The sequence below is a fragment of the Dasypus novemcinctus genome, chromosome 8 (genome assembly GCF_030445035.2).
Source record: "Dasypus novemcinctus isolate mDasNov1 chromosome 8, mDasNov1.1.hap2, whole genome shotgun sequence".
Taxonomy (NCBI): Eukaryota; Metazoa; Chordata; class Mammalia; order Cingulata; family Dasypodidae; genus Dasypus; species Dasypus novemcinctus.
In genome coordinates, this window is record NC_080680.1 from 5,646,394 (window position 1) to 5,672,291 (window position 25,898).

The 25,898-nt window shown below is 38.5% G+C and overlaps 1 long non-coding RNA gene across 1 annotated transcript in view; it reads right to left on the reverse strand.

The window, feature by feature from the left end:
• Positions 1–770: 770 nt before the first annotated feature.
• LOC139439398 (uncharacterized) overlaps positions 771–25,898 on the reverse strand; it is an 82,650-nt gene continuing 57,522 nt past the window's right edge. Inside the window, exon 3 of the long non-coding RNA XR_011649307.1 lies at positions 771–847. This is a non-coding gene — a long non-coding RNA (uncharacterized lncRNA). The remainder of the gene's footprint in view (positions 848–25,898) is intronic.

The window sequence follows — 25,898 nt, forward strand, 5'->3', positions numbered from 1 at the left end:
CAATGGAACAAAGAGAGTTTGGAGACAGAACCACACATATATGTGTCTTTGGTATATGGTAGAAGTTATGACAGAAGAGTGGGAAAAGGAATAATATTCAGTAAATTGAATGAGAAAAATTGACCTTAAATATAGAAGCAAGTGAAATTGCATCGATATTAGGTAAAGACTGAATTGGCAAAAGGAAACTTTTAACTCCTAGAAGAAAATATAGGTGCTTAACTTTCTGCCCTTGGTCTGAGAAAATATTTGTTAAGCAATATTTAGATAGTTGCCAACCATACCATAAAATTATAGTAAATTCAACTATATTAAAATAAACCTTTCTCTTCATTTAAAACCATCTTAAAGTAAGTGACCAGAAATGAAACACAGGGAGAAGGTATTTTTATGCATGTAATAATGTTCAAAATTCATCAGAATATATGAATAAATAAAATGACATTGTAATAGAAATATGGGCCAATGACATTAATAACCATTTCACAGCAGAGGAAATAACCTATAGCTAATAAACTTATGAAAATATGCTTAATAGGACTCAAAGAAATGCAAATCAAAACAAAATGAAATACTATTATGTACTGATTCGTTAAACTTAAGAGCTTGAAAATATCAAGTTTTGGAGAGCGTCAATGGGCTCCCACCACTTGGGAATACAATTTGACATTCGTTTTCACTTACCCTTTGTTGTGGCCATCCCGCACGGCCAGGATGGACTGCTACCCCAAATTTGGTTCGGATGCTGACACTAATGATGCACACATGATCCATCAGAGTATGAAAAGGCTTATTGTTCACATAATGAGACACGTAAGAGATGCTTTGCAAGCTGGTCCAAAAGAGCCTGGAGAGAGCAAGGAAAAGAGACGGCTTGGGGTTTTTATGATAATTAGGGATTGGAGCGAGACAGAGGGTCCCTAAATGTGCTTTAAACTTCCTTGTAGCACCTAAGGCAGGGGCAGCTGAGAGCTTTCTTATTAATTTTCCCAAATATGGGACAGAAGGGGAAGACAGAGGGGTGGGCTTAAAAGCTCCCAGCAGTCAAACATAAAAAAAAAACAAAACAATGGAGTAATGGAGTCAGATTATTTATTACAATTCACCCTCATCTTTGACTGATAATTGAAATGTACCATGCTTCATTTAATTGAACTCGAATTTGTTTATGGACTCTGTTATGACACTCTACAGGGCCTGTACCCTGAGGCTAGTAATATTCTACAGGGTTTTTCATAGTACTTGATAGTTGATACTAAATTGATCAACTGAAAGCCTCGTTCAAGAGCACAGCACTGTGCATGCTGAGATGTGAAATGAGTGCCATGGTTCCTGTCAATTGTCTGGAACTCCGAAGTGAATAAAGAGCTTCTCCATGAGGCCTTGGATTGTGGTTTTAGTATGCATAGAGAAATATGTAACCTTGATTTATAATTTGCAGGACAAAAGATTCTCAGGTTTCTTTCCCCAGAAGGGGCCAACCTTGGGCAAGGCATTGTTACTGCCATTGGCTGGACCAAATTGGCAGACCAGACAAGACCATTGGCAGTGGGCCCAAGTCTAAAAATGTGAAGATGGGGCTGCCTGCTGGACAGGGCATCCAGTGCTAAGATGCCTGAAGTTTGGCCAACTGTGCTGACTCTTGGTCCTGTCCTTTATGAGGGATGTCTTGGTTAAGGAATGACCAGCAGCACCTTTCCAACGAGGCCCATCACGTGTGATGGTGGCAATTGGTCTGTAAGGCATGTGAATTCCCATTGCTCTTCATTTGGTTTATGTCAAGGTATTCCCCAAGTATCCACGGGCTCTGAGTGAGGGATGACTTCCTCCAGTCCCATGGAATCTGGTAAGTGACCAAAGACAAGGAAACAATCCCTATCTCAGGTGGGAGATGCCAGAGGGCCAAAGTTTGGCTCCATCTTTTAAGAGGCCTTTGTGGCTGTGCCACACTTGTGGGATGCTACTACCATGTCCCAGAGCATAATGGGCAGCTGGACATGGAGGGTCACAGGTTCAGGACCCATGAATGACTCTACTTCCAGAAGAACCCACTATGTGCCTGCCCAGCAATTGCTTCTCTAATGGTGTACAGTATAAGGCTGAGGCAAGCATCAGCAGTTTACAGCCATCTTATGGCCACCATAGGTGATCCAGAGTCTCCAGGAGGCAGGAGAAGAGGTTGCTTGCTAAAGCTTTTCCAGTGAAGGAGTCCCAGAGCACTAATGGGAGTTCCTGTTGTATTCCAATTTGGACAGATCCTGGAGCCTTTTGTTTGAGGGAGCCCATTGGAGGTGGGCTGATTTGTAGGTGACAGTATAAATGGCTGTAAATACAATTTGTAAATGAGAAATATGTTACCTCCAGAATCTAAAAAGTTGTAAAGGAGAGTACGTTTTAACACTGTGGATGCTGTGAGAGTCAATAGCTTTTTTTTTTTACAGTATTTGGTATGGAGTGGTCCTCCGTTTTCCAGATAATTTAAGGAATTCAGCCAAATGGCAGAGCCCTGCACTAGGCGTGGGGCAATGGCCCATCTCCTTTTTGTGAACTTCTTTGTGAGTATTTGCATGTCCTAAATGCATGTGTTGAATGAATCTACTTGAGGAGGATGTATACCTGCGCTCCTGGAGAAAGGTGGATGCAGGTAAGACCTTTCCTACAAATATTGCATGTGATGGCCATGGGTAGCTGGGCAAGGGTATGTTCCTTTGGAGATAAAGGCAAACTGTGGACAAGAGGCTTTTGAAAGAGGCACTTAACAGGGCACACTAGCCAAATCTATATTATTGAAACTTTTGTCAGTGGCTGATTTTATGGAGCCAGTAATTTCAATAGCATTGGGCCTGGGGACTTGATGGACAGAACCATGACTTTAAGGTTTTGGTAATCCACCATGTGGGATCATTCATTTTTCCCAGGTTACGAACAGATCAAGTTGGGCTGTTAAATGGAGAAGCAGTGCATAACCCTTGAAGACCCTGTTATATCTGCTGGTCATATTAACTATTTCACCGGGGTAGATGGTCTGTGGGGCCTTAGTTTGTCAAGCCAATTTATAAGTGCTAAAGCTTACTTTAATTTTAATTTAATACTCTTCAGATCCTAATGTCCATTTCCTACTATGCAATATTTGAGGGTAATGAACACCATGACAGTGGTGATGTAGACAAGGCAACAGTTTCAGTATGAAGGTAAGGCATACCTGTTAATCCTCCATTATATGCAGAGCCTGCTTTAATTTAGTGGGATCCCTAGGTGTAGCTGCAATTTGAGCCCCAGTATTGATTAAGGACATTGGTACATTTCAGTAGAGGTTAAAGTTAATTTAGAATCTATGTTGTCGAGGCACAAAAGCCAATCAGGATTTTTTAATCTATTTTGTTCCATAAATTTTTAAAATAAATTCTGGACCACTGTTTCAGTTTTTACTTACTCCTCTGTATCCAGATTATCTTCTATCTTTCTCTTCCTCCTTCCCACCCTCCATTATTCCCTCCTTCCTTCCTCCCTTCCTTCCTCCCTTCCCTCCTGCCTCCCTCCCTCCCTCCCTCCATTCCTTCCTTCCTTCCTGGTGGTTACCAGATATGCTTCAGGAGCATCCTCTCAATCCTACTCATAAGTTTCTTTCTCCAGAGAGCCTCAGACCAGTATTGTGGAGGCTAAGGAACTCCTCGCATGTTAATGGTCAAGCTCACTTCTTGTCCATGCCACAATGGTGCCATGGGTGTGTTTTCCTGTAACCTTGAGGGTCAGGCATAGGCAGCAGATAGGGCAGGGCATAGGGCACCAATAAGCCACCTACTTTTAGTTGAGACGTACACCTAATTGAGACCTACAACCATCACTGGGTAAACCTTCTCCTGAGCCTTGCATTATCCATGGCTCACTCTGGAATCAAATCATGTGATTCAATCTGAGACATGTATCATTCTGGGCAGAGAGAAATGGCCCAAGGCTACTTTAATGAGGGCCCTGAACTCATACTCTTGTCCCTAAATTCCAATTATTGCATCTTTTGACTTCAGTCAGTTAAATCTATGACAGAGGCTTGCTAGAAATCAGCAAATGCAGCACAAAGCAGCATAGCTACAAGTTCCAGTTTGTCAGCCGGCAGCAACACTGTTCAGGGGGCATGCTGGCCGGTGACAGCAGAGCCAGTTACCAGCCAACAGAAGGGAAAAAAAGACTCTCTGTGGTGGCAGTCATCATCTAGACTTCTTTCTCCAAGTGCCAGTTGTTGCTCCCAACCTCCTGGTCGGAATGGACTTCCATCCAAATTTGGCTTTGGATATCAATGCTGATGCTACCACATATATACATAAAGGACCCAAAAAGGTTTATTACTCAGATAATGAGGCTTTCTGGCAAGAAGGAAGAAGCTGGTCCAAAAACAGCTTGAAGGAAAACGAGAGACTGGCTTTGGGTTTTTATGATAGTTATGGGATGAGGTTGGGATGATGGTTCCTGCAGATGGCTTGAACTTCCTCCATCACCAAAAGGAAGAAGACTGGAAGTTTCTTTTCAGTTTTCACAGATTAAGGGCAGAAGGGAAAGAAGGAGAACTGGGGGTTAAAACCTCAAACAATGTCAAAGGAATGGAGTCAGGCTCCTTATTACACCCTTGATCTTAACAATTCCTAGATCTACACCCAAGATAAATGATGAGATCTATAAAAGAATGTGACCATAAAAAAAAAAAATAGTGAGACAACCCAAATGCCACAAATGAAAAAATGTATAACTATATAATGGAGTATCCTCATGATACAAGAAAAACTTTTCATACAATTTAGGATCTCACAGATTTTTTGAGTGGGAGAAGAACACATTAGAAATTACTTCTTGGAAAGTGGATGTGGCTCAACTGATAGAGCATCCACCTACCATATAGGAGGTCTAGAGTTCAAACCCAGGGCCTCCTGACTCGTGGTGAGCTGGCCCATGTGCAGTGCTGATGCACGCAAGAAGTGTCATGTCACCAGGGGTGTCCACTTTGTAGAGGAGCCTCAAGAGCAAGGAGTGCACCCCATAAGGAAAGCCACCCCATGCAAGAAAAGTGCAGCCTGCCCAGGAGTCGCACCACACACACACAGAGTTGGCACAACAAGGTGATGCAATAAAAAGAGACACAGATTCCTGGTGCTGCTGACAAGAATGCAAGCGGACACAGAAGAACACACAACGAATGGACACAGAGAGCAGACAACAGGGGGAGAGGGGAAGGAAGGGGAGAGAAATAAACAAAAAATAAATCTTAAAAAAAAAGAAATGACTTCTATTCTCAAGTGGTTTCATGTGTATTCACTGTTTATATTATTTTATATCATTTTAATCAATATTTTAATATTTATTAACATTTATATTTGTCAATGAATCCATTAAATAACTGAAGTTAAATTGATAAAATAAAACCAGGCAACACATGAATCAATGGTCACTGGAATTAGAATGGTAAACACAAAATATCGATTCAATCAAAGGAAAACCTCCATAGTCAGCTGTGTGCAGATGGTTCTTAATGAAAAAGGATTGTAAGGTTAGGAGAGATTCACTTGCAGGGACAGAATTTGAATCTGAGTCTGTAGGGATCAAAGCCTCTCCGTTATCCCTTGCTGCCTCAAAGTCCATGTCAGGGCCATCGTTACTCATCAGCCAAGTCCTTTCCAGGTTTTCAATCCTTTCAATGTTTAGGTTAATATTGTAGAGCACTTCAAGGCCTCCTGGTTGTACTCCTTTTACTGCCAGGATCCTGGTGCTGCTCAGGTGACATGAGATAAGCTTTGCTCAAGTAGGTGGTATGCACCCCCAGCACCTCCTATGGTCAGGCAAATACATGTATCAGAACTCCCCAAGCCACACCCTGGAAGACAAGGGGATACCATTTCCTTTCTCTCTGCATTCACTTAGTTTGAGCCATCAGAGGAAAGTCTTCACTGAGGCGCAATTAACAGTGAAGTACAACATGACTTTCCTTTGCATTTTTCAAGTTGAATTCTCTATGTAGGTCAGATATGAATGACTCAACTCCAGGTATGACAAAGGTGGGAGTGGGCGAAGGGAGTGGACACTGCCTGAGAGTGGGATTTCATTTCAATTTCTGGCATTTATAGGTGTTTAATTGGCTCAATGAAAGCAACACCATGATATGTTGTAGCTATCTCTCTAAATCCTAGAATGACATACAAGATTAAAGTACATAACATTTACTCTTTGCTCTCTTTGGTTTAATTTGTCAGTAGGAAAGCAAACTCCTCTCTAGTGACTTTTGGGCTAAAAATAATGAATAAATAAATAATCAAATGATAAGATTTGATTATGTAGCCACTGGGTGCCTACATTTTTTTATATAGGAAGCTGAAAAGCCATAATAAGGCTTAAAATGCTTTTATTTGCATATTTCGACAGATGCCAATTTACATTCTAGAATATGCTTACTATATTCAGAATATGCCATTTTACCTGTAATATAATTGCAAATACCAGGATTACACTAATTATGCCAGGATAATTTATGGAAACATTATGTCTTGCTGCTTCTTCCTGTCTGCCGCTTTTCCTCTACTCTCATTTCATTCTGGTAACCCGGTTTTGTAATCCCATGCCTGGAGCTCTCTTTTAGACTAAATACAAAAGAAACTTGTGGCCAGACTTATGGAGAAATTCTAGGCGTCCCAGAGGTTGGGCAAGAAAGAGGAGAGATAGAGAGTTCGGGTAGGGTACAAGAAAAACTTTTCATGCAATTTAAGATCTTACAGCTTTATTGAGAAATTTGTGACTCAATCAGCATCCCACTCAGAAAGTAGAAGGGAGTTCTACTGAGGGTATGCCCTCATCTAGGGTGAATACCCAAGCAAGTGAGGAATGTTTTAGTAGGTTGGTGTTAAATTTCCATTTTACATAGGGTTTTGTCTTACAAAGTGGGATTGACTTTGTTTCCATTTTACATGGAGGAGTTCTTACAAAGGGAGGAGCAGATAAACATTTATCAGGTAGGTATGCTTGCCCATTCTGATAAGCTGTCTCTATTGGACCTAAAATAGTTTTATCACCACTGTGTTGCCCATCAGCAAAGCAAACTGGTTGGGTGTGTTCCATTTTGTCCCCAATTCCCTGCAGGTCAATTGTTTTTGTTTTCTGGAAAGCTCTTCTGAGGAAGGGGTCTTCTTCTGGCAAAGCTCAATGCAGGTGGTCATTTTATTTTACTTAACTGGTTGAACGGGGACCCCTGTTGGAAAGAAGAGAGCAGTATTCAAGAAAAGAGCAAGATCTCTAAGAAGGTGGCAGCATGGTGCCAGTAAAGAGGCTGCATGCAAGGATGCGACTGGTTGGAACGCATTGCGAGAGGCCCCTCACCTCCACCGCTCCATGTGGCCAGTTGAGAGCTTGGTGGCTCTCCTGAGGGAAGGACAGGGAAGCCTGACATGTCATCTTCTCCTAAACACATCCTGGCAGCCTGGAATCAAAAGTGAGTGGGTTTATATGATATAAAAACACAAAACCTTAGAACGTTTCCTTCACCCCTCTGTTTTTGAACTGAGGTTACTATCTGTTACACATTCTAGAATGCTCTGAATCCTTACTTCAAGTATTTTCTGTATACTACATCATGCCCTTTAATTTCCTCACGCTCACCAATTTCTTTTGATCCATTTCAGTTGTCTGCTCCAACCATCACACAATCTGAGTTGTGATCCCCAGAATCTATCATTTCCAAAATCTTATTAAATATTCAAACTCCAAATTCATCTTCTATGCCTACTGTCAGATTGCTTCAGAATTCTTACTCCAAAAGTTTTCTGTCCCACTGTGATGCCAGATCCCATACCTGGTAACTATTCTTCCACAAGTCTTGCCTTTATTTCCCCCCTTGTTCAGGTTACACTCCACCATGTGGCATCATGATCACTTCTTTGCAAATATCATGAACTCCCTTGTCTTTCCTCTCCTCCGTACCCAACCCCAATTCTACCTAAGAAATATAAACCTTTCTGTATGTGATAAAAACAGCTGGAGCAAATCTTATCATGCGACTGACAAGGTTTTGCTTTAAATCTGTGACCACTAACCACAAATTGACATGTAATCTTTCTGTGCAATCCTGCTACACTTTCCCGGGAAGCTGTTTTCTAAGCATCTGAGACAACTGTGTTGCTCCTTCTCAAATTTCCCACAAGCTTGCCCCCCTTTCTCTTCAAAAATGACTTGACTTTATACTTAATTGAGAAAATAGAAACATTCTACCTTCTTTCCACAATGAAGACTCCACTCTTACTAATATCTGTACATAGTTGCTTCTTCCCTCCCTTTAAAGGATAATGTTTTCTTCTTCCCATCCAGGACAAATCTCTGCAATTCTGCTCAGAGCTTCATGTCCCCTTGCCCACTCAATGGCATTATGCCTTCATTTATTTGTACTCTATCTGGCATCAGCAAGGTTCCATTCTAAACTGGATTATTTTTATCATGCCATAAACATGTTATAGCATTTCCCATGATCTCCCACTCCTTTACTATCCAAGTTCTCCTCTGTCTTCTAGTAAAATTTTTCAAAATAATTTTCTTTTAGTTGTTGTCTCAATGTTCTTAACCCCTTTAAACTCTTCAATCTACTCAAATCTGGTTCATGTCGCAGCACCTTGTGAAATCACCCTTGCCAAAATCACAGTTGACCTTCACAGTGCCCAACGCAATGGGCACATCTCCACCCTCCTTTTACTCAACCCAACGGTGTTCTACCCTGTTAAACCGTTCCTCCCTCTGAAAACATTTTTCTGCCTTGTCTTTCATCACACTTCATTCTTTTGGTTTCTTTTCACTGCCTCCTCTGCCCAAAGCTTTTGCTTTTCAAAATGCTAAATTATCTTGTGTATCAGTCCTGGGGCCTGAGCTCTTTTCTTTATTCTCTTTATGTGGTCTGTTGATGTCCTGTAATCCTGTGCCTTTTAATAGTGTTTAGAAGGTTGATTTCCTATAGTCCTGTGCTCATCAATACCTTTCAATTTTATTTCGACATCACCTGGTCTTTCCCTGGAGCTCAAGATCCATAGGCACAGCTGTCCATTTAATTGACCCAACCTTCTCATTTTGCAAATGAAATTTCCAAGGTTACAGGTTTCAAAAAACCTGGACTCAAAGGCACTTCTTTTGGCTGGTAAACTTCAAGATTCTAGTGACCTTTCAAATTTCCATGGTTCCTAAAAGATTAATGCCTGTTGGAAGCAATTTGAGAAGATGAAAGGGAATGTCAAATATTCTGCATGTGTACTTGAAAGGTGAGACAGCTCTACCCACACTCATTCAGATTACACATAGTAGGGTTTCAGTAGACTGCACGCCTGCTCCTGACTGCTAAATTCCCTGGCTGCTCCTGAGGTAACAATTTTATTACAGCAGTGGAGGATTAGAAGGAAGTTAAAGATCACTCATTGGTAGAATTTCACAGAAGAGGGGAGATCAAGTTAGTTTAAAAGCATAGAAACCATAGTTTTTATTGTATATCTTCAATGGGCACACAATTAGAAACGCTTATTTTATTAGAATCTAAAAGCGATGATATTTGTGAGACAAACTAACTTAAATATAACCTCAATCTACCCTAAAGTTTTATTTAAATAAACCTTTGGAATTATATTACATCTAAATATTAAGATTACATTTTTAGGCACACCCGAGAAAACAGCTTTCTCAGGTCTTTAACAAGCTGGTTGCCCACCTGGATATCCCATTTTCCTACTTAGCTTTTGACTCAACAAATCTCAATCCATCATTGAAAGGCTGGCTCACATTTCACCGGTGCTGAAGGCCTTTCCAAATCCTTTAAATCAGTATGTGTTGTTGCTTCCTAATTTTACCCTAATTTCCCCTGTTTGTATCTTTCAAGTACATATTAAATTTATATCTTATTTTAGAGCTACATATATATGTCTGCAGCCTCCATTGGACTGGGATCTCCTAAAGGACTGATGGGATGTCTTATTCATCTTTGGACAATAATGTTTATTTTGTCATAAAATAGTAAGTAGAATATACCCTTTGAAATTAAATAACAAAGGACCCTTGTTAATTTAAAATTCAGCTTCACAGGCCTAGAATGACTAGATGGTTAGAGACTCAAAACTATAACTGAAAGATCACTCTCTTTGCTATCCTTTGTTCTGGACACTGGAGTAGATCCCCATCAATCTGCTAGGGAAAGTGTTTGTGGATTAACTCCCTTTGATAGTGGTCCTAAGATCTACCAAGCAAAGCCATGGCAGTGAATGAACATTGACTGCAAAGGTCCATCACCCCTTTAAAGGTGAACATTTGGAATTCTCGGTACAGAACGGCTAAGGGGAGCGAGGAGATGTGACAACTTCAGCAGAGGCGGATGTGCACAAGATGCCTTCCCAGGGAAGAAGGAAGATACTGTGTTGTAGCAATGGGGCTTTCCCCTTGCAGATAGAGCAAACAGCCCTGGCAGGGAAATTTGGGTGGCCAAGGATGATTTGGTGTTCAGGAAGCATTCCAACTTCCCAGAACACATCTCTCAGCTTCTCATGGGGCCTGTTATCAGGCACATCTTAGGTATTAACAACTCTATGGAACATGATATAGTCCAAAATTGGGCAGAGCATGAAACAAATATGGGCCTACATATTTTTAACATAACCTTAACACACGTACAAGTTATTGTTAAAGTTCAGCTCTTATGAACCCATCTGTTTTAGTTTGCTAAAGGCTTCCCAGGCAATACACCAGAAATGGGTTGGCTTTTAAAATGGGGATTTACCATGTGGAATCTAAGCCCCCTCTTGACATAGAAGTGCAATGGACACAACCAATCCAATGTCCACAGAGAAAATGTGGCATTGGTGTGGGAAAAGTGGCCATGGTGGCTGCTGGGTGCAGGGAATGGGAGGAAGAGATGAGATGTGGAGGCGTTTTTGGGACTTGGAGTTGTCCTGGTGGTACTTCACGGACAATTACGGGACATTGTAGATCCCCCCAGGGCCCACTGGATGAAACATGGGAGAGTATGGGCTATGATGTGGACCATTGACCATGAGGTGCAGCGATGCCCAGAGATATATTTACCAAATGCAATGGATGTGTCATGATGATGGGAGAGAGTGTTGCTGTGGGGGGAGTGGGGAGTGGGGGCGGTGGGGTTGAATGGGACTTCATATTTTTTTAATGTAATATTTTTTTTAAAATGAATAAAAAAAATAATTTCTTAAAAAAAAATAAATAAATAAAATGCGGATTTATTAACTTAGAAACTTACAGTTCCGAGCTGAGAAAAATGTTCAAATCAATCGTCAGGTGAAGCTCTCCCTCCAAAAAGTTCAGCTGCTGGTGGTCTGTACTCCTGTCATGTGGCAGGGCACAATGACCACTCGCCCATCTTTGCCCTCTCCTCCAGGGGCCGTTGCTTTCGAGTTCTGACTTCCTCCAGCTTTCTCTCTGCCCTTATGACTTTTTATTTTTTTTAAGATTTTTTTCCTCTCCTAGTCCATGCCCCCCCATGTGTCTGCTCTCAGTCCACTCGCTGTGTGTTCTTCTGTGTCTGCTTGTATTCTTGTCAGTGGCACAGAGAAACTGTGTCTCTTTTTTGTTGCATCATCTTGCTGCGTCAGCTCTCCATGTGTTCAGTGCCACTCCTGAGCAGGCTGCACACTTTTGCATGGGGTGGCTCTCTTTATGAGGTGCACTCCTAGTACGTGGGGCTCTCCTACGTGGGGGACACCCCTGGGCTGCACAGCATTCCTTGTGTGCATCAGCACTGCATGTGGGCCAGCTGCACATGGGTCAGAAGGCCCTGAGTTTGAACCCTGGACCTCCCATGTGGTAGGCGGGCACTCTGTCAGGTGAGCCAAATCCGCTTCCCTCTTATGGCTTTTTATCTTCTGGGTTCCATTGATTTCAGCTTCTGGCTTCTGGGAATTTCTGTCTCAGCTTCTGGGGGTTTCTCTCTCTTTTTCTCTGTCTCTCTTTCTCTCTCTCTGCAGCTCCCTCTCTCTGCATTCGTCCTGTTTATGGATTCCAGTAAGAAGATTAAGACCCAGCCTGGGTCACACCCTACTGAAGTGATCTAATCAAAAGGAAGTTCTCACCTCCGATAGGTTTACAGTCACAAGAATGGATTAGTTTAAGAACATACTATTATGGGGTTGCCAAAAGACTCAAACTACCACACTGTCTAAAAGCAGGGAGAAGATTACAGAGACTATTGGACAGTGACATCTTTTCCGGTGTGGATGTGTACATTCAGCTGGGCAATTGTGGTCTATTTACTTGATCCAAGCAGTGCTACTCACATTTGTTCTTTGTCAAAGCATAATTTTCAAGAAGTTAAACTCATCACTCTTGTGCAAATATATAGCATGCACGTGTCATAGATTTATTTAATAGTCATGAGGGCACTGAAAATATGGTAATGCTGGTTCAAAGAGAAATGGAAAGTGTAGAAGCATGTATTGTAACTGAAAGAGAGAAATCTTAAATTAAATAGGATTGATGATTTACATAAAACCCAGCTATTGTTTTACAGGGAAACTAGCAAATGCTCTAACCTTTTGGGACTATCATTTCTCTCAGACAGAAATAATTTGACTTTATACTGGACAAAGTTCATTAGCATTGCTCTCTGATAAGAATCATTTTTACTATAAGTTAACATCAAATTTTTCAGAATTATATCTTTACCAGTAGTAAATAGTAAGTGAAATAGAGAAACAAGGGCACACATGCCTAGAGATTCAGATATTTCTCAGGTATCCTGATAATCCAGTCCTAGTATAATCCTCAAAGAACAGGCAGTAATTCCTTTAGTTTTTTTCCAAGTTTTTGGAAAAATTTTCTTAACCCCAGTTTATGAAGATTTTTCTGTCCCTCGCTGTACTGGGTGACAACATATTATTGGGAAGGATATTCTCAGCTATATTATCAAGCCACCCCTGTAGTAAGGAAATGTCTGATCCTGATATATTTCATGTAATTGAATAAAAACTGTCCTATGGGGGTATTACTGATTGAGAGAGAAACTGTTCTTGGAGACCACAATACCAAGCTACTTGTGTGGCTACATCTTGGGAGAGATTGAAGCACCAGAAGATGTATTTCACCCTCATTCGTCAATAACGAGGGAGTGGGTATTCCAGAATTGCTTTCTGACACAACCCAGAGGCTGATAGTGCTACCTGATCTGAAATCTATAAGCGTATTTTGCTTTGTCAAGGGTCTGCTATGTGTCCCGAATTGCCTTTGTGGTTGGAATACAGATTTTTATTGGCCTTCCTTTGTGCTTAATGGGAAGTATGGGAAACTTTCTACTATGGTGTCTGTACATAGGATGCCCGTTTCAGAGAGCACGTTCCATTCCTGGGAACTGCCGCTATAGTAGATATCACAAGAGACAGAAGCAGGGCAAGAATACGCAAGGAAGGGTGCTCAGGCAGGAAAAAATGCATTGTGATGCTTTGGTCAACTTCAAAGGTTATTCCCATCTCACCCCTAAAGCTTTCCTTTTTCCTTTATTGCCAACCTTTGAACTCTTTCAGTACAAGACATGGAGAAGACCATTCTGCCTTAGATCTTGGAGGTCAGAGTTCATTCTTCAGGAAGCATTGTGGAGGGTTTGTTAGGGTTAGTTAAATTAGACCAGGGGTTCTTAACCTTTTCTGTTCCATAGATTCCTTTGCTAGTTAGATGAAAACCAAGGACCCCTTACAAAGTCCACACTATATTGTGTATTATTTAATAACTATATCACACCCATATCAACATGTCCCAACAAGAATTTTTTTTTTTTAATTTTCAATTCAAGCTCATGGACCCTTGTTAAGAACCCCTGAATTAGACTATTTAATTCCACCACCTCCTGAATGCTGCATTGCTTCCTAGATGCTGCATTGCTCTTTCTTAGGAAGCATTTGGTTAATTCCAGTGAGTTTCCTATTTTCACTCAGCCGCTCTACTTCTTCAAGCAAATGTCCTTAGCATATATACTAGGTAGTTTGTTTCTCTTGCCAGGACAAACTTTTTTTTACAGCAGCTTGGTGGGGGTGGAGTGGTCAGGGAGTGGGAAAAGATTGTTAGCACTCTTTAAAGCATTTTCTCTACAATGTGCTTTGTACAGTTATTACAAATATCTTAATATGCTGCCTATTAACACACTAAAACCTGACAGCTCCAAAACAAAACTATTTTGGGTGAACTTTGGGGGGTTGGGAGGAGGGAGGTAGGAATAAGAGGGTGTGGAAAAGAGTAAATGAAGAGTCTTCTGAACAGGCACTTTTTTGATAAAGGAACAGCCTATGCACAAAGAGTAACTGGAGTGTGTTATCTGAGCCATTAAAATGTGGAGTAGGAGTTTGTTTTTTTTAATTAAAGAAGACAGCTGGGAATGTTTCAATAAAAAAGTACCATTTAATAAAATGCTGTTGGGAATTCAAGTTCAGGAAAAATAATAGAGGCCTATTTCAGGTTAAGAGACCATTATAGAAATGGATGTTGGGTTTTTACCCAAATACCTTTTCTGCATCTGTTAAGATGCTGTTCATATGCGGACATTGATAGGTATTGGGAATGTTTAAGCCAAACTTAAATGTCTGGGTAACGTCCCTACTTAGTAGGATTACACTATTCTTTATATTTATTGCTTAGCTTAATTTGCTAAAAATATCTGTAGAATTTTTGCATCTTTGAACATTATGGGTGTTTGTTTTCTTTTCATGTGTTGTCTTTTTCTGACTTTGTTATCAGGGCAATACTGGCCTCACAGAATGACTTAATAAGTATTCCTTTCTCTTAAATTTTCTGAAAGAGTTTACATAAAATTGGTATTTCTTCCTTAAATGATTGGTAGATTTCACCATTGTAGCTATTCAGGACTGAAATTTTGTTTGTGGAAAGTTATTTACTTACAATTTCAATTTATTTAATAGGTAGAAGGTTCTTGAGCTTATGTATTTCTTCTTGAGTGTCCTTTGAGTTGTATCTCTTAAGGAATTTGTCCATTTCATCTTTAATGGTCAAATTTATTGGCATAAAGTTGTTCTCCATATTTTCTGATGACACTTTTTAACATTGATTGCATATGTAGTGATACAATTTCTCTCATTTTTGATAATGTTAATTTGTGTCTTTTCTCTTTTTCTCATGATCATTCCAGCTAGTGATTTGTCAATGTTAATGATTTTCTCCAAGAACCAGCTCTGGGGTCTATTAATTTTCCCTATTGTCTGTTTTCTATTTCATTGAATTCCACTCTGATCTTTATTATTTCCTTTCTTTTGATTAATTTGTATTTCATTTGCTCCTCTTTTTTTAGTGTTAATTTCTTAAGGTGAAAACTGAGGACATTGATGAGATCCCTTTCTTCTTTTCTAATATATTCATAGTATGCTATTAATTTCCTGCCAAGTTCTGCTTTAGTGGCATCTCCAACTTTTTGATATGCTGGGTTTCCATTTTCATTCAATTGAAAAAGCTTGCTAGATTCCCTGTTGATTTGTTACTAACCAATGGGTTATTTATATATGTTATTTATTTTCAAATATTTTGGGATCCTCCAGAATCTTTCTGTCACTGATTTAAAAAATAATAGGCAATTACTTTAGTGCAGTTTTAGATGTACTGATTATGCACATAGTTACATAGATCCACTCCACCCCAACACTCATTCCGGCAAGGTATCTCTGCTATTAACATCTCGCACATGTGTGGGGTACATTTATTACCCTTGAAGGATCAGTACAGAAGCATTATTATTAACTACGCTCTATAGTTCACATAAGGCCCACTCTTTGGGAGGTATAGTTCTTTGGGTTTGGGCAAATGCAAAGTGACATGTATCCAACCTTAGGGCTTCATATAGAATAGTTTCACTGCCTTAAACCTCCCCTGGTTCACTACTCATTCCTCTCTCACTCCCTTTGAACCACTTATCTTCTTAGTGTCTCTGTAGTTATGCATTTTCCAAAATGAAATATAGTTGGAGTCATACAGTACGTAGCCTTTTCACTTTACAAAATGCATTTAATTTCTTCCATGTCTTTTTACAACTGATAGCTCATTATTTTTTTTATCACTGAATAATATTCTATTGTATATAAGTACTGCATTTTATTTATCCAGTCACCTGTTGAAGGACATCTTGGTTGTTTCTGGTTTGGGGCTATTATGAATAAAACTGCCATAAACATTCATACGAACATTTTTGTGTGGACAGAAGACTTCAGTTCAATGAAGTAAATGTCTAGGAATACTGTGATTGCTGGATCAAATGGCTATGTTTAGCTTTATAAGAAACTGCAAAACTGTCTTCCAAAGTGGTTGTACCATTTTTCATTTCCATTAGCAGTGAATGATCATTCCTATTACTTCACATCCCCATCAGCTTTTGGTATTTTCAGGTTTTAAAACATTTTCATCATTCTTAGAGTTGTGTAGCCATTCATTGATGTTAAAATTTGCAATTCCCTAATGATCTATGGTGTTAAACATCTTTTCATATGCTTATTCACCAGCTGTATGTCTTCTTTTGTGAGGTGTTTGCTCAGATCTTTTGTCAATTTTTTAATTGGTTGTTCATCTTCTTATTCTTGAGTTTAAGAATTCTTTGTATATTTCAGATACAAGCTGTGGTTTTGCAAATCTTTTCTTCCAGTCTGTGGCTTGTTTCTTCATTTTTTTTATTGCACTCGTAGACTTCCAGTGCAGTGCTGAATAGGAGTGGTGGAAGGGAGCTTCCTTGTCTTAGGGGGAAAGTTTCCACTTTCTCCCTTTTATGTATGATATTAGCTGTAGGATTTTTGTGTTATGCTCTTCATCAAGTCAAGGAAATTCCCCTCTATTCCTAGCTTGCTGAAAGTTTTATCATGTATGGATTTTGTCAAAAGCTTTTATTCAAGCTGTCAATATGATAGTATGGTTTTTCATCTTTTACCAGTTGGTATGGTGGGTTACTTTAATTGATTTTCAAATGTTTAGACATTTGAACAAATCCTTAGAATAAATTCCTCTTGATCATAGTGTAAAATTATTTTCATACAGTGTTGTATTTGATTTGCTATATTTTGTTGAGGATTTTTTATCTATGTTCATAGGAGATATTGGTCTGTAGTTTTCATTTATTATAATACCTTTCTCTGGTGTTGGTATTGAGGTAATGCTAACTTTGTAGATTGAGATAAGAAGTGATATTATTCTTAAATTTGTTCAAGTCTGTTTTATGGCCCAGAATGTGATCTATACTGGTGAATGTTCCATGTAAGTGGGACAAGAATGGGTATTTTGTTGTTGGGTGAAGTATTCTATAAATATCAATCAGATCCAGTTGATTGATAGGGCTGCTCAGTTCAACTATTCTTATGGATTTTCTGCCTGCTAAACTTGCCAACTACTCATAGAGGGGTGTGGGGTCTCCAGCTATAACTGTGGCTCCTTACATTTCTCCTTACAGTTCTATCAGCTTTTGCTTTGCATATTTTGACACCTAACAGTTGTTACATGCATGCACATTAAGGATTTTTACATCTTGGAGAATTAACAACAAAGAGTACTGGTAAGTATTGATAAATATTCTTGCTCTGGAGCATGCTTTGTCTGGAATTAGCATAGCTAATCCAGCTTTCTTGTGTTTAATGTTAGCATAGTATATCCTCCTGCTCATCTTTTGCATTACCACCATTTATTTTGCTTATCCATAGGCTGTAAACACTAAAGACAATATTGCTATTACTACTTTGATCAATTATTTTATTATGATTTAGATCAGACAGGAATAGGAAAAGTAAGGATTTCATTTTCCCTCCAATTATTTCTTCTCTGGTGCTCGGCTTTTCTTTTCAGAGACCCAGGTTTTTCACTTCTCTTGTTTTCCTTTTCTCTGAAGAACTTCTAGTATTTCTTAAAAGGCAGGTCTCCTGGAGACAAATTCCTTCAGTTTTTGTTTGACTGAGAAAGTTTTTATTTCTCTTTCACTTTGAAAAGATAATTTCACAGGATACAAAATTCTCAATTGGTGGGTTTTTTTTTTCTTTCAACCCTAATTATTTCTGTCCACTCTCTTCTTGTTCACGTGATTTCTGATGAGTAGTCTGATGCAATTCTTGACCTTGTTTCTCTAAAGGTAGAATGAGTTTTTTCTCGCTTCTCTTAAGATTTTCTCTTTGCTTTGGCTTTCTGCAGTTTGTATGTGATATACCAAGGTGAGGACATTTTTTTTTGGATTTATCTTGTTTGGTGTTTGCTGAGCTTCCTGGATTTGTAGTTTGGTTTTGTCATTAATTTTGGAAAACTCACAGTAATTATTACTTCATCTATTTTTTTTCTACTCCTTTCCTTGCTTCTCCTTCTGGTATCTCCATTTTTGTGTATGTTACACCTTCCATTGTGGTCCCATAGTTTTTGGTAATCTGTTCCTTGTTTTTCATTCTTTATTCTCTTTGCATTTCAGTTTGAAAAATTTCTGGAGGCATACCTTTACACTCACTCTTCCTTAACTTGGCCAGTGTTTTGATTTATGACATTTCATTTTTAATTCTTTCTTGGTTTCTATTTACCTGCTTACACTATACATCTGTCCTTACATGTTACCAACTTTTTCCATTAGAGCCCTTAGCATATGAATCATAGTTATTTTAAATTCCCTCTCTCATAATTTCAACGTCTGCCACATCTGGGTCCATTTCTGATGTTTGTTTTGTTTCTTAAAACTATAATATGGTTTTATTTTTAGCATGTCTTGTAATACTCTGTGGAAAGCTAGACTTGTCATATTGGGTAATAGGAACTGAAGTGGCTAGGACTTTTCATGAGATTTTTGTGTTGACCTGGCTAAGAATTAAGCTGTATTTACTGTTTTCTTTATCTATGAGTGTCAGAGGCTTCAATTTTCTTTCTTTTTCTTATTTAATCTCCTTTGTTGTATTTTAGTTTCCCTAGAAACTGCTTCTTAAACAGAGACTGTGCCCAGTGGATCTTCCACTTTTTATACACCATAATTTATACAGAGTCCCTGTTGATGTCGTGGTAAGGTATGAGGGAGGGGAAGCATTCTGCAAGGATTAGATTACATGCCTTAGATTTAGAGTTAGACTTACACTGATTAGGTCTCAGTGTTTTCGTGGTCCTGTGCCCCTGTGCTGTGACATTTTCTAGTGCTTCTCAATTTATTTTTTCTCTGAAGTGAGACAGGAAAGTTAGAGAGGCTGAAGGTGTGTAACTTCTTTCCCCATGTTCGGTAGACCCTGGCACAGGCTTTTCCCTTAAATGGAGGCATTTATAACAGAGAACACTTCTGTCGCATTTCAAAATGGTAATTTTTTCCTGGACATATTTTTTAATAGTTATTTTTCCCCTTCCTCTGGCCAAACACAGGGGAATGTTCTTCAGCTCTTTACTGTCAGAACATTGCGGGACACCTGAAGGTGAAATTCATTTCTGAACCTTATGTTCGTGTTGTCAGGTATTTTGCTTTTTCATATGTTATATGCCCCACATATGTTATATTTCTGTTTAAATAGTCAGTTCCACTTATACAGTGATTTAACTAATTAGGAAAAATGTATTTATATTTATCCGTGTAGCTACAGTTTCTGAAAATGTTCGTTAATTTGTATAGAGTCATATTTTCATAAAGGTACCATTATCTTTCTGCCTAAAAGTCTTGATTTAATAAATCTTATAGTGTAGGTCTTCTGGTTCTATTTCTTTCAATTTTATAGTCTGAAGCAGTCTTTATTTTGCCTTCAGTTTTTTTGTTTTTAATATATTTTTTATTGAAGTATATCATTCATACATGAGCATGCATAAACAATAGTGTATAGTGAAGATCGTGAACTTATAAAATAAGCATGCATAACATCATATAGGGGTCTTAAACATCACCCCTCCACCAACACTTTGCATTGTTCCCAAACTTTGGTACAAACTATGCAGGTGCATCATCAAAATATTACTGCTAACTATAGTCCCTATCTTACATTTGGTGTATTTTTTCCCCAAACCCACCCTTCTAAAAAATATATGTATTTTTATTACAGAGGCTGTGAACTTGCAAAACAATCACACACATGTGTAGAATTGCTTTTCAATACCCCTTCAACAACATACCACTCCATCGTGGAACATTAGTTACAGATTATGAGACAACATCATCAGACGATTACCACCAACCATGGTCCATCACATACATTTGGCACACTTTTCCCATACATCTCCAGTATCAACACAGTACAGCTCTGGCATTGATGCAAGAATATTATAGTATTGCTGTTAAGCAGAGCCTGTAGGTCACACCAGTTAGAGTTTCCCTATGCATTTCCACATTCCCACCACCCTATAACAGTGATGTAGCCCTGCTGTAGCTCACAGGAGGACATTCATGCATTTGTACCCTCAACCAGAATTCTCATCCACTTCTGGGTTCACTGTGATATTCAGGTCCTAGATTTTTCTTTAGCTTTCTTTCAGTTGACATTTATGTCCCCAAACTACCCTTTTCAGCCACAGTCTCATTTACAAACCAGTTGCCACTCACTATAATGTGTTACCATCAACTCTATCCATGCCCACCCTGTTACAGTCAAGTTAATTAAAACTTCCACATACATTAAGCATCAGCAGTTCCTCTCAACCCTCCTCCTATCTCCTAATAACCTATACTCTAGATTTTAACTCCAGGGGTTTATTCTTCATATTTAGTTCATATTAATGAGACCATACAATATTTGTCATTTTGTGTCTGGCTTACTTCACTTAGTATAATGTCTTCAAGATTCATCCATGTTATCCTATATGTCCCAATTTCATTTCTTCTTATTGCACCATAGTATTTCATCATATATATATACCACATTTTGTTTGTCCACTCATTGGTTGATGGACACTTGGGTTGTTTCCATCTTTCGGCAAATGTGGATAACAACGCTATGAACATCTGTGTGCAGATATCTCTTCATGTCATAGTTTTTAGTTCTGCATATATTCCTAGTAGAGGAGTTGCTGTATCATATGACAGTTTTATATTTAGCTTCCTAAGGAACCACCAAACTGTCTTCCACAGAGGTTGCACCATTTTACAATCCCACCAACAGTGACAGAGTGTTCCTATTTGTCCATATCCTCTTCAGCACTTATGATATCTCATTGTTTTGATTTGCATTTCCCTAATAGTGATATGGAATATTTTTTCATGTGCTTCTTGGCCATTTGTATTTCCTCTTTAGAGAAATGTTTATGTAAATGCCCATTTTTAAATTGGATTGCTTGCTTTTATTGTTAACTTGTATGATCACTTTATATAGACTGGAAATCAAACCCTTCTCAAATACGTGGTTTCTGAATATTTTCTCTCATTGAGTGGGCTGCCCTTTTCACCTTCTTGATGAATTCCTTGAATCATAGAAGTGTTTAAGATCGCGGAGGTCCCATTTATCCATGTTTTCTTTCATTGCTCATGCTTTCAGTGTAAGGTTTAAGAATCTACTACCCACCACCAGGTCCTGAAGATGCTTCCCTACACCCTGCTCCAGGAGCTCTATAGTACTTGCTTTTGTATTTAGGTACCTATCCACCTTGAGTCAGTATCTGTATAGGGTGTGAGATAGAGGTCCTCCTTCCCTTGGCCATGGATATCCAGTTCTCCAAGCACTACCCATTGAATAGACTGCTGTGTCCAGATGGGTGGGCCTGACAGGCCTGTCAAAAATCACTTGACCATAGATGTGAGGGTCTGCCTTTGAATCATCAATTCAGCTCCATTGGTTCATGTGTCTATTTTCATGCCAATACCATGCTGTTTTTACCACTGTAGTTAGGCAGTACGATTTAAAGTTTGGAAGTGAGAGTCCTCCACCTCACTCCTCCCTTTCAAGATGTTTCTGGCTATCCAGGCCTCCCACACTTACAGATAAATTTGATAATTGTGTTTTCCATCTGTTTAAAAAATGCTGGTGGAATCCCTATTAGGATTACATTGAATCTGTATATCAACTTGGGCAGAACCAACATCTCAATATTTAGTCTTCCAATTCATGAGCATGAAATGTTCCTCCAACCATTGAGTCTTTTTTGATATCTTTTAGCAATGCATTATAGTTTTCCAAATACAAGTGCTTTACATCCTTGGTTAAGTTTATTCCTAAATATTTGATTCTTTTAGTTGCTATTGTAAATGGAAATTTTTTCCTGACTTCCTCCTCAGATGCACATTACTAATATATAGAAACACCACTGATTTTTGTGTATTGATCTTGTATCCTGACACTACTGAAATCATTTGTTAGCTCTGGCATCTTTGTTGTATATTTTTGGGGGACTTTGTAGATATAGGATCATATCATCTGCAAATAACGAAACTTTTCCTTCTTCCTTTCTGACTTGCATTACTCTTATTTCTTTTTCTTGCCTGATTGCTCTAGCTAGAACCTTTAGCACTATATTGAACAACAGTGGTGACAATGGGCTTCCTTGTTTTGACTCTGATCTCAACAGGAAAGCTTTCAATCTTTCACCATTGAGTAGAATGTTAGCTGCGAATTTTTCATACATGACCTTTATCATGTTGAGAAAGTTTCCTCAATTCCTATCTTTTGTAGTATTTTTATCAAGAAAGGATGTTGTAGTTCAACAAATACCTTTTCTACATCAATCAATAAGATCATGTGATTTTTCATCTCTGCTTTCTTAATGTGGTGTATTATGATGATTAATATTCTTGTGTTGAACCACTCTTGCATGCCTAGCATAAAACCCACTTCATCATGATGAATAATGGTAATAATTGTTTTAATATGTTGTTGGAGTCCATTAGCAAGTATTTTATTGAAAATGGGGTTGTAATTTTCTTTTTTTGTAATGTCTTTATCTGGTTTTGGTATTGGCTTCATACAATTAGTTTGATAGTGTTTATTCTTGTTCACTGTTTTGGAAGAGCTTGAGTAAGATTGGCATTAAAGCCTCTTTGAATTCTTAGTGGAACTCACCAGTGAAACCATCTGGTCCTGGGCTTTTCATTTTGGGGAGCTGTTTGGTGGGTGTTTCAATCTCTTTACTTGTGAATGATTTGTTGGGGTCTTCTATTTCTTCTAGGGCCAGTGTAAATTGTACATTCCTAGGAATTTTTCCATTTCATCTACATTGTCTAGTTTTTTTGGCATAAAGTTGTTCATATTATCCTCTTAAGATCTCTCTTATTTCTGGGGGTCAGTAGCAGTGGTCCCATTTTCATTTTTTATTTCATTTATTTACAACTTTTCTCTTTTTCCCTTAGTCAGTCTAGCTAAGGGTTTATTGATTTTGTTAATCTTCTCGAAGAACCCACTTTTGGTTGTGTTAATTCTCTCTACTGATTTTGTTATCAATTTCATTTATTTCTGCTCTAATCTTTGTTATTTCATTCCTTCTACTTGCTTTGGAATTAGTTTGCTGTTGTTTTTTTTAGTTCTTCCAACTGTGTAGTTAGATCATTGTTTTTTAGCTCTTTCTTCTTTTTAAATGTAAGCATTGAGGGCTATATATTTTCCTCTCCCCTGCCTTTGCTGCATCCCATATGTTCTGATATGTTGTATTCTCATTGTCATTTGCCTTGAGATATTTATTGATTTCTCTTGAAATTTCTTCTTTGACCCTCTTTGTATTTAAGTGTGTGTTGTTTAGTCTCCTTATATATGTGAATTTTCCCTTTTCTGCTGCTTGTTGATTTCCAACTTTATTCCATGATGGTCAGAGAAAGTGTTTTGTATATTTCAATTTTGTTGAATTTATTGAGATCTGTTTTGTGACCAACATATGGTCCACCCTGCAGAAAGATCCATGAGCACTTGAAAAGAATGTATATCCTGTTGTTTTGGGGTGCAGGGTTCTGTATATGCCTATTAGGTTTAGTCCATTTATCATATTACTTAAGCTGTCTGTTTCTTTATTGATCCTCTGCCCAGATGTTCTATCCAATGCTGAGAGTGGTGTAATGAATTCTCCAACTATTTTTGCAGAGATGTCTATTTCTTCCTTCAGTTTTGCCAGTGTTTGCCTCATGCATCTTGGGGCATCCTTGTTAGGGGCATATACATTTATGATTGGTATTTCTTTCCCTTTAATTAATATGTAATATCCTTTCTTGTCTCTAATAACAGTCTTGCTTTTAAAGTCTATATCATCTGATATAAGTATAGCTACCCCAGCTTTTAATTTTTTTGTTACAGTATGCGTGGAATATCTTTTCCCAACCTTTCACTTTCAAGCTTTTTATATCCTTGGGTCTAAGGTGAATCTCTTGCAGACATATAGATGACTCATATTTTCTTATCCATTCTGGCAGTCTGTGTCTTTTGATTGGGGAGTTTAATCCATTAACATTCAATGTTATTACTGTAAAGGCAGTTCTTAAATCATCCATTTTGACCATTTCATTTTATCTGTCATTTTATTTTTGATACTTTTAGTTACTGTTACTGAAATAGTCATCATTTCTAGACTCTCTTCCAAGTCTCTCTCTCCTGTCTTTTCTTTCAGGCTGTAAAACTCCCTATAGTATTTCCTGCAAAGCTGGTCTTTCTGTTATAAACTCTCTCAGTTTCTGTTTGTCTGTGAATATTCTAATCTCACCTTCATTTTTGAAAGCTAATCTTTCTGGATATAAAATTCTTGGTTGGAGTTTTTCTCTTCAGTATCTTAAATATATCATACCACTGTCTTCTTGCCTCCATGGTTTCTGGTGAGAAATCAGCACTTAATCTTATTGGGTATCTCTTATATGTTATGCATTGCTTTTCTCTTGCTGCTCTCAGAATTCTCTCTTTGTCTTTGGCATTTGACATTCTGATTAGTCTGTGTCTCAGAGTTGGTCTTTTCAGATTTTTTTTTGAATGGGAGTACCCTTTGTGCTTCTTGCACAGAGATATCTATGTCCTTCAATAGGGCTGGGAAATTTTCCACCATTACTTCTTCAAATATTCCTTCTGTCCTTTTCCCTTCTCTTCTCCTTCTGGGACACCCATGACATGTATGTTTGCACATCTCTTGCTGTTATTTTATTCCCTGAGACTTTGTTCAATTTTTTCCATTGTTTTCTTCATCTCTTCTTTTGTACATTCATTTTTGGAGGTCATGTCTTCAAGCTCACCCATCCTTTCTTCTGCTGCCTCAAATCTGCCTCAAGTATATTTTTAATTTCATTTATTGATCCTTTTATTCCCATTTATTCTATTTTTTATGTATGCTTTCAAATTCTTCTTTCTTTTCCCCAGAGTCTTCTTAATATCCTTAATCTCTTTAGTCATTTCATTGGATTTATTAAGGAGATTTGTTTGAATGTCTATAATTAGTTATCTCAATTTCTTTATGTCACCTGCAGTCTTATCTTTTTCCTTTCGCTGGGTAATATCTTCCTGTTTCTTGGTATGGATTGTAATTTTTTGTTGGTGTTTTCATGTCTAGTTTGCTAGATGTATTTATTTTGGGTGCAGTTTCTCCATTTAGTTTAGGGCTTTCTTTTCTCCCTTGGTCATTGTGTAAAAGGAGTTCAGGATGTAGTTGGTGCTGTAAGCTATGGAAGCTGAAGCTGCCCCTGTTTCCCCAGGAATGGATGAAGCTTCTCCCACCTTTCTCCTCTGATGGGGTAGAGATAGAGTTGCAGCTGTGTATAATAATCCAAGTTGGGCAGGAGAAGTCTATCTGTAGTTTCCTGGAGAGACTGATGAATCTTCACACCCCTGCTCCCCTACCTTTGGCAGGGATGGAACTATAGTTGTGGACAGCAATCTATGCCATGTGGGCCCAAAAAGAGCACAGTCACCCAGGTAAATTGATGTAGCATCAGACCCCCTGCATGCAGGGGGTGAGAATGGGCCCTCTTGGGTGCCCAACAATTTAATCTGTGTGGGCCAAATATTTCTGAAATTGCTGTGAGA